This window comes from Schistocerca piceifrons, chromosome 1, assembly GCF_021461385.2.
Source record: "Schistocerca piceifrons isolate TAMUIC-IGC-003096 chromosome 1, iqSchPice1.1, whole genome shotgun sequence".
Classification (NCBI taxonomy): Eukaryota; Metazoa; Arthropoda; class Insecta; order Orthoptera; family Acrididae; genus Schistocerca; species Schistocerca piceifrons.
The window spans coordinates 1,135,039,260-1,135,053,253 of NC_060138.1; positions in this window are offsets into that span (position 1 = coordinate 1,135,039,260).

Below are 13,994 nucleotides of genomic sequence, written 5' to 3' on the forward strand. Positions count from 1 at the left end.
GGCTTTTCCTGAAATCCTCGGACTTCCTTCAGGGTATGTCTCACAGATTGTCTGTTCTGGAGATCAGTTATTCCCAGTTCTTTAATGTACTTTTGAGTTTCTGTCAGCCAAGTGCTGCGAATCTTCTTGTTTTGCCAGAAGGTGAACAGATGGTTGGTCAATCTGTTTGGAGGCAATCTTGCAGGATGGCTATAGGAAGCTATCCTTCTTTTTCTTGCATAGTCAGAGAACCTCTCGATATGTTTTCAGAGAACCGAGTTATGTAGCCTTCTGAATTCCCCATCTTCTTCTACTGGGCCTAGGATCTTCCTGAGGATTCTCCTCCCACTGACTTCCAGTTTCTCCATCAGATCTCTCCAGTTCATGGAGAGACATTCCGTGGTATACAGGGCTTCTGGTCGTATGACTGATGTGTAGTGCTGAAGTTTCAGGTTGCATGACAGGCATTTTTTGTTGTAGGTGTTCATAGTCAGTCGATAGGCTAGTTCCAACTTGTTGACTCTCATGGATAATGACTTTTTTGTGATAAGTTGGGTTCAATCCATTCGCCGAGATACTTAAACTTCTCAGTGCCTCTGATGTTTCCGTGGCCTAGTAACATCTCTCGGTTAGCTTCTTTGATGTTGGTGAAGAACTCTGTTTTCTCCAGCGACACTTGAAGGCCCACTTTGGTTGTCTGTTTTCTGAGGCAGTTTATCTGCATTGTTGCCATTTCAAAAGAATCAGCAATCAGTGCCATGCCATCTGCAAAGCCAGGCAATCTACAATCAGTTCTTCATTGTTATGGCCCAGGTAGAAACCACTCCGAACACCCAAATTGGTCAGTGCCTTGTGCCATTCTCTCACAACCTTTTCAAGGACACAGTTGAAGAGAAGTTGGGAGAGTTCATTCCCTTGTCTCACTCCAGTTTTTATCTCGAAGCTTTCTGAGATCTCACCTCTAAATTTGACCTTGTAATGGGTGCTGGTCAAGGTTCCTAGAATGAGCCTGCAGGTTTTGTTGCCTAGTCCTAGTTCTTGGAGTGTTTTGTTAAGCATTCCTCTATCAGCAGAGTCTTAGGCCTCCCTGAAATTAACAAAGGTGACGGCCATCTTGCGGTTTCGCATTTTGCAGTATGCCAATCCAGTTTTAAGGTTGAGGATCTGTTCATCACAGGATTGTGTGTTCCTGAAGCCTCCCTGACATTCTCGCAGTTGACCAACTAGTTGATCTTCTGTCCTTGTTAGTAATGCCTTAGACAGAATCTTGTTTGTTACCGGGACAGGAGAAATTCCACGGGAGCTGTTCATATCAGTAAAACATCCCTTTTTGTGTAGCGGATTGATCAGAGCTGTGTTTCAATCAGTTGGTAATTTCTCTGTTTCCCAGATGCCCTGGATGATCTCGATGAGCTGCCAGCACACTTCCAGGGTTCAGCAACGATAGAGTCTTCTCCAGCTGCCTTATTATTCTTTAGAAGTTGAATGATTTGTCCAACTTCTTCCAATGAAGGAGGCAGTGAGTCCAGGTTTGGTGTGGTTTGTTTGTAGTTGAAGTCTTCGCTGGGTGTATCACAATAGAGTAGGTTTTTAAAGAACTGAGCTAAGAGGTGGCAGTTGTCCTTGTCGCTAACAACAAGTTTGCCTTGCGAGCCTCTGAAGAGGAGGCTTGGTGTACTGTATTTTCTGAGTGTCTGCTTGAAGGTTCTGTAGAAATCTCTGGAGTTATTCCTAGAGGAGCTCTCTTTGATATGGGTTAGTTGGTTTTGTGTGAAGGTCCGTTCCTCGAATTAAGCCTTCTTTGTTCCAAAAAGGTCTCAATTTTTCTTGGTTTTCTTAGAATTCCACTTCCCCCAAAGTGTCTGTCTTTGGGCTACTGCATTGTCACAGTCTTCATTCCACCACAGACGCTTCCTTCTTCTCATGGGGGGGGGGGGGGGGGCAGGTCATTGGCTGCCTTCACAAGAGTCTTCTTCACTTGGTCCCAGCTGTTGAAATCTGAACTGTTCAGTCTGTGGCTTACTTTTTGTTTGTTCTTAAGTCGCTCTACATCAAATCTTAGCATCTTGGAGGTTCTGTGTACTCTAGTGTTTCTAGGTTGGAGTCTCCTTTTGATCTTTGAGAGGTAGTGGTCTGAGTCCAGATTGACACTTCACATTTTGTGTTTCATTTTGAGATTTTCTTGAAATGGGCACATGATCTATCTGGAATTCACCCAAGTTGGTGTTAGGTGAAATCCAAGTCTTCTGCTTCCTTGGTAGGTGTTTGAAGGCTGTGGATGTCATGACCAACCCAAACGTCCTACACAGATCCACCAATCGTTCCCCACTGCGATTGGTTCTTATGTGTGCTGGATAGTTGCCCACTATATTTCTGTACTTTTTCTCTCTTTACAGTTGGGAATTGAAGTCACCAAGCAGTATGAAGGTGTGTTTCTCTGGAACTTTAGAGAGAATTTCTTCTAAGTCTTCCCCGAATTTGTCAGTTCTATTTGTACTGCGTCTGTTGTCCTGGTTGGTTGGGGCATGTACGTTGACCACATTGTAGCTCTTGTTAGCACATTTGAGGGAGAGGATGGATACACAACTGCTTAGGGAGGTGAAGCCAATAATTGAATCCAGTATCTTGTGAGTGATTATGAATCCTATATGTGGGTATGTTGCTCATTACCCACTGACCCACTTTACCTTTGAGGATTCTGTATCCTTGGGACTCGAAGGCATGATCATGCATAAATCTGGCTTCCTGTACTGCTGTCAGTACTATGTTGTGTTGTGCTAGTGGATCAGTCAGATGTTCCGATTTACTCACTTCGAGCAGTGAATTAGCATTAAATGTTCAAAAAATGGCTCTGAGCACTATGAGACTTAACTGCTGTGGTCATCAGTTCCCTAGAACTTAGAACTACTTAAACCTAACTAACCTAAGGACATCACACACATCCATGCCCGAGGCAGGATTCGAACCTGCGACCGTAGCGGTCACGCTGTTCCAGACTGTAGCGCCTAGAACCGCACAGCCACTCCGGCCGGCTCATTAAATGTTGCGAAGAAGCTTTGCCGTCTCGGTCTGAGTTTACATCCGCTGATTTCAGGATGCTCCGACTCATCCTCAAAGCATGTTGGTGCGAACTCCCCAGAATCCGAAGGTCCGCTAACGCCACCTTGGGTGACGGATTGGTCACCACCTGGGGTAGTGCATTCAGCGAAATTTCCCTCCATGCTCAGTTGAAGATTTTTCTTTGTGGGACAGTGGCGAGCGACTGTCCAAGATACTACCCAAGTTGTTAGTTTGAGAGGCCCCTAGACAGGTTGCCTTCACTATCACTAAGGAGCCATGTCCACCCCAGTCTTTATTTATGACAAGGAATGGTAGGGTAAAGGACAAGGCAGGGACAGGATGAGTTTAGGAAAATGGGGATGGATAGGACGTTGTGGGACACACTTTGTTTTGCTCCTCCCATTCAGCCCGTCCGGCTTGGATGACCCTTCTGGCAGCCAAGCTACCGTCGGCATAGCCCCCCGGATCCAGAACACGCAAACTTCCTCGCCTGCACGGACAGTTGTCCCCTATTCAGTGTATTTCTTTTCTTTTCTTTTTATCAAACCAAAAATTTTGTGGATGCGACGCACGTACAAGATTATGTACGTGGGTGCTCGAGCCTCGGCGCAACGAAGTAGTCGGCGCGTAGGCCGCCACCTGTGCACCTGCATATCGCTATCCCGTGATTATTGTGCCACGAGTGTAATCTGTCGTCGTGTGATCAACACCGACTCAAATGAAGGCGTCGGCGCTTGTTGCTGACGTCACGTCAGCTAGGCACGGCGAACGCCAGGTCTGTTGCAGGCAGAAACGACTGGGCGTGCTTATCACTATAAATCTCTTATTTTTGGACAAAATGTTTGGTACTGTTTTGGATTCTGCAGTTTTATTTAGATGAAAGATTTTCTTACTATCGTAAAGCTACAAATGAAGATCATAGTTCTGTATTACTGAATCCTGTCGAAACAAACGTAGATCAATATGAGAAGATGCTTCGCCCCATTGCAAGCTTCGGAAATTTTACATTCAAGTAACTATATTTACTTGATCCATTTTGTTATCGAAACTTACCCCAACCCCCTTACAATGAACTCGTTTCTTTTATTTGTTTATTTTAGTTTGACATCGTCACTGGAAATGTGAACTAATTTACATGTGTAAATATCCAACTGTTGCCAGTCATTAGATTACAGTCTTTTTCAACGAAAGGAATTCTAAACAGGAAACAAAATAGCTTCATACATCGAAAATACTGCTGAACTTAAACTTTTTTAAACATGCACATTAGAAAAGATAAATATTCCCCTCTTGCAACTGAAAGGAGAAACTTTGTAAGATAAAAATATATATTTGATAAAACAAGTATCTCTCTTTTGCCTCTTCCTCTGTCCCCCACCCCCTCCACCAACGTATACAATCGCAAGATATTTCATAAACATTCATTGCTCCTCACCCCATACCTAAAGAAGAGCACCAATATGTTCACAGTTTCTTGTAAAAGCAACCCAGTACAAACGTAACTTCCTCAGATTTACAAATAAGGTAAAGAAGCACGAATTCTGTTGCTGCTGGACCATGAAGTTGTTTTTGTATGTCAATCCTTAAAACAGGTGGAAATTTAAGTTCAGGAGTACACAATTTGTTAAGAAGTGTAATGAATTGCACAATTAATTGATTGCAGAAATCTCTCAGAACAATGTGTGTTGGTCAACTACCGCCAATAGTTTCACATTTTCCTGTGTCAGGGAGGGAGACACCACCATTATGAGTATGCCTGCAACAGACCTGGCGTTCGCCGTACTTAGCTGACGTGACGTCACGAACAAGCGCCGAGGCCTTCCTTTGAGTCGGTGTTGGTGTGTTGCGCCACGCTACTCCGCCGAGCGGTCTGCCTCGCGAGTTGAACGGAAGGGCGCGGTCTGCGCTAGCTGCTACTTCGCCGTCGGCTTCGCCGCCGCCGCGGTCGTGGCACCAGGCTACTCGGCCTGTGTGCAGAAGCCGAGCCCGAGGCTGTGGCCCCGGCGAGCCGGCGGAAATTACGCGCGGCAGCAGTGGCCCGCCACTATCGATTAGTCGCTAGTCCGCCCGCTGTCGGCAAAGTACTCCGTGCCCAGGTGCGCCTCGCAAATCACCCGCACCGGCAGCTCGTCCGGCTCCCGATCGGCGCCGGATACAAACTTTCTGACAAACTGAAACTGAGTCCAGTGTAGTCGCCGTTCGTGTTTTCACCGCGGAAGGCTGACAACCTGCTGGCGTTGTTTTCAGATTCTCAAGTACCGGAGAGTCCTACATAACAGGGTGTTACAAAAAGGTACGGGCAAACTTTCAGGAAACATTCCTCACACACAAATAAAGAAAAGATGTTATGTGGACATGTGTCCGGAAACGCTTAATTTCCATGTTAGAGCTCATTTTAGTTTCGTCGGTATGTACTGTACTCCCTCGATTCACCGCCAGTGGGCCAAATTGAAGGAAGGTAATGTTGACTTCGATGCTTGTGTTGACATGCGACTCATTGCTCTACAGTACTAGCATCAAGCATATCAGTACGTAGAATCAACAGGTTAAAAAATGGTTCAAATGGCTCTGAGCACTATGGGACTTAACATCTTAGGTCATCAGTCCCCTAGAACTTAGAACTATTAAAACCTATCTAACCTAAGGACATCACACACATCCATGCCCGAGGCAGGATTCGAACCTGCGACCGTAGCAGTCGCGCGGTTCCAGACTTTAGCGCCTAGAACCGCTCGGCCACTCCGGCCGGCCCCGAGGCAGGATTCGAACCTGCGACCCCAGCAGTCGCGCGGTTCCTGACTGAAGAGCCTAGAACCGCTCGGCCACCGTGGCCGGCTCAACAGGTTAGTCTTCATCACGAACGTGGTTTTGCAGTCAGTGCAATGTTTACAAATGCGGAGTTGGCAGATGCCCATTTGATGTATGGATTAGCACGGGGCAATAGCCGTGGCGCGGTACGTTTGTATCGAGACAGATTTCCAGAACGAAGGTGTCCCGACAGGAAGACGTTCGAAGCAATTGATCGGCGTCTAGGGAGCACGGAACATTCCAGACTATGACTCGCGACTGGGGAAGACCTAGAACGACGAGGACACCTGCAATGGACGAGGCAATTCTTCGTGCAGTTGACGATAACCCTAATGTCAGCGTCAGAGAAGTTGCTGCTGTACAAGGTAACGTTGACCACGTCACTGTATGGAGAGTGCTACGGGAGAACCAGTTGTTTCCGTACCATGTATAGCGTGTTCAGACACTATCAGCAGCTGATTGGCCTCCACGGGTACACTTCTGCGAATGGTTCATCCAACAATGTGTCAATCCTCATTTAAGTGCAAATGTTCTCTTTACGGATGAGGCTTCATTCCAACGTGATCAAATTGTAAATTTTCACAATCAACATGTGTGGGCCGACGAGAATCCGCACGCAATTATGCAATCACGTCATCAACACTGATTTTCTGTGAACGTTTGGGCAGGCATTGTTGGTGATGTCTTGATTGGACCCCATGTTCTTCCACCTACGCTCAATGGAGCACGTAATCATGATTTCATACGGGATACTCCACCTGTGCTGCTAGAACATGTGCCTTTACAAGTACGACACAACATGTGGTTCATGCACAATGGAGCTCCTGCACATTTCAGTCGAAGTGTTCGTACGCTTCTCAACAACAGATTCGGTGACCGATGGATTGGTAGAGGCGGACCAATTCCATGGCCACCACGCTCTCCTGACCCCAACCCTCTTGACTTTCATTTATGGGGGCATTTGAAAGCTCTTGTCTACGCAACCCCGGTACCAAATGTAGAGACTCTTTGTGCTCGTATTGTGGACGGCTGTGATACAATACGCCATTCTACAGGGCTGCATTAGCGCATCAGGGATTCCATGCGACGGAGGGTGGATTCATGTATCCTCGCTAACGGAGGACATTTTGAACATTTGCTGTAACAAAGTGTTTGAAGTCACGCTGGTACGTTCTGTTGCTGTATGTTTCCATTCCATGATTAATGTGATTTGAAGAGAAGTAATAAAATGAGCTCTAACATGGAAAGTAAGCGTTTCCGGACACATGTCCACATAACATATTTTCTTTCTTTGTGTGTGAGGAATGTTTCTTGAAAGTTTGGCCGTACCTTTTTGTAACACCCTGTATATACAGAGGGGTCCAAAAAATGTATGCATTGTGTAAAAGTCCATAACTTGCAAACTAATTGACGGAGATGTCTCATTTTTGGTGAAAGGGTAGCTTAAAGTCCAAGATATCACTGTAGGTGTTCCAAATGGTCACCGTTAACATCCACACACAAACGATGCCGCCGAACTGCAGCACGAACTACTGACTGCAAGGTGTTCAGTCGGATATTTGCACATGAATGTACGATGGATTCTCCAAGTTCATCCAATGTGCTTGGCTTTTGTTGATAAACGACGTCCTTTAGTGTCCCCCACAGGTAAAAGTCCAGAGGAGTTAGGTCTGGGGAACGTGGTGGATACTCCACAGCACCTTTACGGCGTATCCATCTTCCTGGTAGATTTTCGTCGAGATACGCCCTAACACGATTTTGGTAGTGAGCTAGGGCACCATCTTGTAGAAAGTAAACTCTTCCGTCTCCATGCAAGTCTCGGATGCCACGCAAAATGGATGTCTGAAGCTTCTGAAGGTACACCTCACCGGTAACTGTGCCGTCAAAGAAGAATGGCCCAATTGAGCCCCGGTAAGACAACCCACACCACACATTTACTCCTGGCAAATTTACGGCTTTGTCTGTGTGGACGTTCGGATTTTCGGCGGCCCAGTAGATGCAGTTGTTGCCATTTACTGTACAATTGAGTTTGAACTGTGCTTCATCAGACCACACAATCATCTCTGCAAACTCTTCATCGTTGCGCACCATGTTAGTAAACCACTCGCAGTTCTCCATTCTACGATCTGGGCCGTCCTCGTTCATTGCATGTAGCAATCGTGGGATGTAGCACTTCCGCTTTGCTGTCTTCAAAATTCGCCAAACACTTGAGCGACTCACTCCAGTTTCACGGGCACACTGTCTCAGACTTCTGTGGTGAGCGAGTGAATTGTTGTAACACACGACGGGAGTTAGCTGGACTTGTTACTGGTACAGGTCGTCCAGATCGTTGTTTGTGTACATCTTTAACACAGCCTTAGGCTTTAAATTTGTCTCTAATGCGACGAATCGTTACACGTGTCGGTGGCTCTGTTTGATACTCTTTTCGCCATTGCCGTTGAATCCCATTAATGTTTTCGTGCTTAAAATACCACTTCAAAACTGACTTCCTTTCGTCGAATGTAAGCCTTGCGCTAGCCATGTTTACTCGAGTAAATAGGTTCAACTAAGAACAAAACACGACTATCTGGCGACTGTCATCTGACAAAACAAAACAATGCAATACAACGCTTGTGTGGCGATTGCCAGAACTACAAATTATTACACGACCAAAGATGAGACAACTCCGCAATTAGTTTGTCAGTAAAGCACTTTTAAACAGTGGATACATTTTTTATTCCTCTGTATTTGTTCTTTTGTTCTATTCGATTATCTTCCAGTATACGTTTTTTTTTCTGTCCCATCTAACGCACACGTACCGGAAAATGTCAAAAGGCATCTCGAGAAACAAGAAGAAATTTGCACTTTATCGAGAAAACGCCGTTAGCAAGCAAGTAACTTTGCAAAGTGATCGTGTCATTTTGGTTTTTGTATGTTATCGATGTGAACTTCAGAAAGAGAGCAAGTTACGTTACTGTTGAACAATCTTCTGTCTTGTCGTGGCACAGTCTTTGCCTCTGCGCAGTCTTATACGTGGCGTGTTTTTTAAGTAAGTACCGTTTTGAAATTAAAAAAAGACATGCTAAGATATCTAAATAATTTTATTTTTACATGAGAGCCTGTACCTTAATCTACTTTTCCACATAATTTCCGTCAATATTGAGGCGCTTGTCATAACGTTGTACCAGTTTTTGAATACCCTCCTAATAGAAGTCTGCCGCCTGACTTGTTAACCACTACATCACCACTGTTTTGACTTCGTCATCGTCTTGAAGACGCTGACCGCCCAATTGTTTCTTCAAGTGCAGGAACGGATGGTAGTCACTGGGTGCGAGATCGGGGCTGTACGGAGGATGATCTAGAGTTTCCCATCGAAAAGATGTGATGAGATCTTTGGTCTGATTCGCCACATGCGGACGGGCATTGTCTTGCAGCAAAACGATGCCCTTGTCAACTTTCATGGACTGTTGCTTTGATTCTGGTGTGATGTAGGCCCCCCGTGTTTCATCACCCGTAACAATTTGGCTTAAGAAATCATCACCGTCGTTGTGGTACCACTCAAGGAAAGTCAATGCACTGTCTAAACGTTTGGTTTTGCGCACATCCGTCACCATTTTCGCTACCCAACGTGCGCCCAATTTTCGGTAATTCAAGTGCTCGGTCACAATGCCATACAAAACACTACGAGAAACATTAAGAAAGTCATTCCACAAGGAGGAAATCGTAAAGCGTGTGTTTCCTCTCACTTTATTGTCCACTTCCTGCATCAAACTTTCATTAACGACCGAAGGACGCCTACTCCGTTGTTCATCATGCACGTTTGTGCGGCCATCTTTAAATGCTCTCACACACTTTCTTACTATTCCATCACTCATAATGTTTTCTCCGTAAACTGCACAGATCTCACGATGAATATCGATCGCTTTTAGGCCTTAAGCACTAAGAAATGTTGTAACAGCCCGTACTTCACAGTCGGCGGGACTCGTGATTATCGGAGGCATCTTAAACACTCAGTACACAACGTAAACAAGGAAGAATGAGACCAATGGCGTCAGTGCGTAGATTGAGGTACAGGCTTTCATGTAAAAATAAAATGATTGAGATATCTTAGCACGTCTTTTTTAATTTCAAAACGGTACTTACTTAAAAAAACACGCCTCGTACAATCTAGCTGAAGTGTGGTAGGCGGTGGACGTATTCTGTAGTGCTGTGTTCACTTTTGGTTGTACCTGTTAGATGAAGAAAGATTGATTATAAAAGACAGCAAGGATGGATATGATGTGTACATTGAAAGGTGAAACGAGTATAAATTTTGAATGATGTTATTATTTTTTTGAAGAGAGAGAAAGTTTGTGAAAAGACTGCAGCACTGCTCACCTAATTTGTAAGAATGATTATTGTCAGCTAGTTAACTTGCTCACTGCTGACAGGAAGACAAACCCACTTCCGTGGGTCATGCATTAACATATTAACTGATTTAGCCGTTTGGTTTTTATAAAAATTCTCTATTAACATTGTTGTTTGTTGTTGTGGTCTTCAGTCCTGAGACTGGTTTGATGCAGCTCTCCATGCTACTCTATCCTGTGCAAGCTTTTTCATCTCCCAGTACCTACTGCAACCTACATCCTTCTGAATCTGCTTAGTGTATTCATCTCTTGGTCTCCCTCTACGATTTTTACCCTCCACGCTGCCCTCCAATACTAAATTGGTGATCCCTTGATGCCTCAGAACATGTCCTACCAACCGATCCCTTCTTCTGGTCAAGTTGTGCCACAAACTTCTCTTCTCCCCAATCCTATTCAATACTTCCTCATTAGTTATGTGATCTACCCATCTAATCTTCAGCATTCTTCTGTAGCACCACATTTCAAAAGCTTCTATTCTCTTCTTGTCCAAACTATTTATCGTCCATGTTTCACTTCCATACATGGCTACACTCCATACGAATACTTTCAGAAATGACTTCCTGACACTTAAATCAATACTCGATGTTAACAAATTTCTCTTCTTCAGAAACGCTTTCCTTGCCATTGCCAGCCTACATTTTATATCCTCTCTACTTCGACCATCATCAGTTATTTTGCTCCCCAAATAGCAAAACTCCTTTACTACTTTAAGTGCCTCATTTCCTAATCTAATTCCATCAGCATCACCCGACTTAATTAGACTACATTCCATTATCCTTGTTTTGCTTTTGTTGATGTTCATCTTATATCCTCCTTTCAAGACACTGTCCATTCCGTTCAACTGCTCTTTCAAGTCCTTTGCTGTCTCTGACAGAATTACAATGTCATCGGCGAACCTCAAAGTTTTTATTTCTTCTCCATGAATTTTAATACCTACTCCTAATTTTTCTTTTGTTTCCTTTACTGCTTGCTCAATATACAGATTGAACAACATCGGGGAGAGGCTACAACCCTGTCTTACTCCCTTCCCAACCACTGCTTCCCTTTCATGTCCCTCGACTCTTATAACTGCCATCTGCTTTCTGTACAAATTGTAAATAGCTTTTCGCTCCCTGTATTTTACCCCTGCCACCTTTAGAATTTGAAAGAGAGTATTCCAGTCAACATTGTCAAAAGCTTTCTCTAAGTCTACAAATGCTAGAAACGTAGGTTTGCCTTTCCTTAATCTTTCTTCTAAGATAAGTCGTAAGGTCAGTATTGCCTCACGTGTTCCAGTGTTTCTACGGAATCCAAACTGATCTTCCCCGAGGTTGGCTTCTACTAGTTTTTCCATTCGTCTGTAAAGAATTCGTGTTAGTATTTTGCAGCTGTGACTTATTAAGCTGATAGTTCGGTAATTTTCACATCTGTCAACACCTGCTTTCTTTGGGATTGGAATTATTATATTCTTCTTGAAGTCTGAGGGTATTTCGCCTGTTTCATACATCTTGCTCACCAGATGGTAGAGTATTGTCAGGACTGGCTCTCCCACGGCCGTCAGTAGTTCCAATGGAATATTGTCTACTCCGGGGGTCTTGTTTCGACTCAGGTCTTTCAGTGCTCTGTCAAACTCTTCACGCAGTATCATATCTCCCATTTCATCTTCATCTACATCCTCTTCCATTTCCATAGTATTGTCCTGAAGTACATCGCCCTTGTATAGACCCTCTATATACTCCTTCCACCTTTCTGCTTTCCCTTCTTTGCTTAGAACTGGGTTTCCATCTGAGCTCTTGATATTCATACAAGTCGTTCTCTTATCTCCAAAGGTCTCTTTAATTTTCCTGTAGGCGGTATCTATCTTACCCCTAGTGAGATAGGCCTCTACATTCTTACATTTGTCCTCTAGCCATCCCTGCTTAGCCATTTTGCACTTCCTGACGATCTCATTTTTGAGACGTTTGTATTCCTTTTTGCCTGTTTCACTTACTGCATTTTTATATTTTCTCCTTTCATCAATTAAATTCAATATTTCTTCTGTTACCCAAGGATTTCTACTAGCCCTCGTCTTTTTACCTACTTGATCGTCTGCTGCCTTCACTACTTCATCCCTCAAAGCTACCCATTCTTCTTCTACTGTATTTATTTCCCCCATTCCTGTCAATTGCTCCCTTATGCTCTCCCTGAATCTCTGTACAACCTCTGGTTCTTTTAGTTTATCCAGGTCCCATCTCCTTAAATTCCCACCTTTTTGCAGTTTCTTCAGTTTTAATCTACAGGTCATAACCAATAGATTGTGGTCAGAGTCCACATCTGCCCCTGGAAATGTCTTACAATTTAAAACCTGGTTCCTAAATCTCTGTCTTACCATTATATAATCTATCTGATACCTTTTAGTATCTCCAGGGTTCTTCCATGTATACAACCTTCTTTCATGATTCTTAAACCAAGTGTTAGTTATGATTATGTTGTGCTCTGTGCAAAATTCGACCAGGCGGCTTCCTCTTTCATTTCTGTCCCCCAATCCATATTCACCTACTATGTTTCCTTCTCTCCCTTTTCCTACACTTGAATTCCAGTCACCCATGACTATTAAATTTTCGTCTCCCTTCACAATCTGAATAATTTCTTTTATTTCATCATACATTTCTTCAATTTCTTCGTCATCTGCAGAGCTAGTTGGCATATAAACTTGTACTACTGTAGTAGGCGTGGGCTTCGTATCTATCTTGGCCACAATAATGCGTTCACTATGCTGTTTGTAGTAGCTTACCCGCATTCCTATTTTCCTATTCATTATTAAACCTACTCCTGCATTACCCCTATTTGATTTTGTGTTTATAACCCTGTAGTCACCTGACCAGAAGTCTTGTTCCTCCTGCCACCGAACTTCACTAATTCCCACTATATCTAACTTCAACCTATCCATTTCCCTTTTTAAATTTTCTAACCTACCTGCCCGATTAAGGGATCTGACATTCCACGCTCCGATCCGTAGAACGCCAGTTTTCTTTCTCCTGATAACGACGTCCTCTTGAGTAGTCCCCGCCCGGAGATCCGAATGGGGGACTATTTTACCTCCGGAATATTTTACCCAAGAGGACGCTATCATCATGTAATCATACAGTAAAGCTGCATGCCCTCGGGAAAAATTACGGCTGTAGTTTCCCCTTGCTTTCAGCCGTTCGCAGTACCAGCACAGCAAGGCCGTTTTGGTTGTTGTTACAAGGCCAGATCAGTCAATCATCCAGACTGTTGCCCTTGCAACTACTGAAAAGGCTGCTGCCCCTCTTCAGGAACCACACGTTTGTCTGGCCTCTCAACAGGTACCCCTCCGTTGTGGTTGCACCTACGGTACGGCTATCTGTATCGCTGAGGCACGCAAGCCTCCCCACCAACGGCAAGGTCCATGGTTCATGGGGGGTGGATTAACATTGTACCCTCTTTAAATTATAGTTAAGCATGGTACTGTTCAGATCTATATTATGTGTAAAGATGACGTGAAGTATTACTCTCTCTTTTTGAACATATGCTTCATTCTAAAATCGTTGTCTTGGCATATCATTTCATAGGAATAGTCATTCTCCTCACCCCACTGTTTATCCATATGCATTACCACATGCAGCAGTTTGAATATGTATTTATAAACAGAAATTTAGCGTAGCCGCTGCCTGCTTGCGGTTTGCTGTTGTGCTTTCGAGAAATCTTCAGCGCTGTTGGCAAGACGCGAGGTAAGTGGAAATTTTGATTAGGGCCAGATAACTGGCTTAGTCCAGTTGCGCA